Below are 280 nucleotides of genomic sequence, written 5' to 3'. Positions count from 1 at the left end.
AAACATGAAAGCCGGCTGGGTGACTTTGTGCCAATCATCAGGAGACGGTGAGTTCTAGTCCCGCTTTAGGCACGAAAGCTGACTGGGTGACTTTCTGCCAATCACCAGGAGACGGGGAGTTCTAGTCCCACCTTAGGCACGAAAGCCGACTGGGTGACTTTGGGCCAATCACCAGGAGACAGGGAGTTCTAGTCCCGCCTTAGGCAGGAAAGCCGGCTGGCTGACTTTGGGCCAATCACCAGGAGAAGGTGAGTTCTAGTCCCGCCTTAGGCACGAAAGC

The sequence above is a fragment of the Protobothrops mucrosquamatus genome, unplaced genomic scaffold, assembly GCF_001527695.2.
Source record: "Protobothrops mucrosquamatus isolate PMUCROS unplaced genomic scaffold, P.Mucros_1.0 scaffold6639, whole genome shotgun sequence".
Classification (NCBI taxonomy): domain Eukaryota; kingdom Metazoa; phylum Chordata; class Lepidosauria; order Squamata; family Viperidae; genus Protobothrops; species Protobothrops mucrosquamatus.
This window is presented reverse-complemented; position numbering follows the sequence as displayed.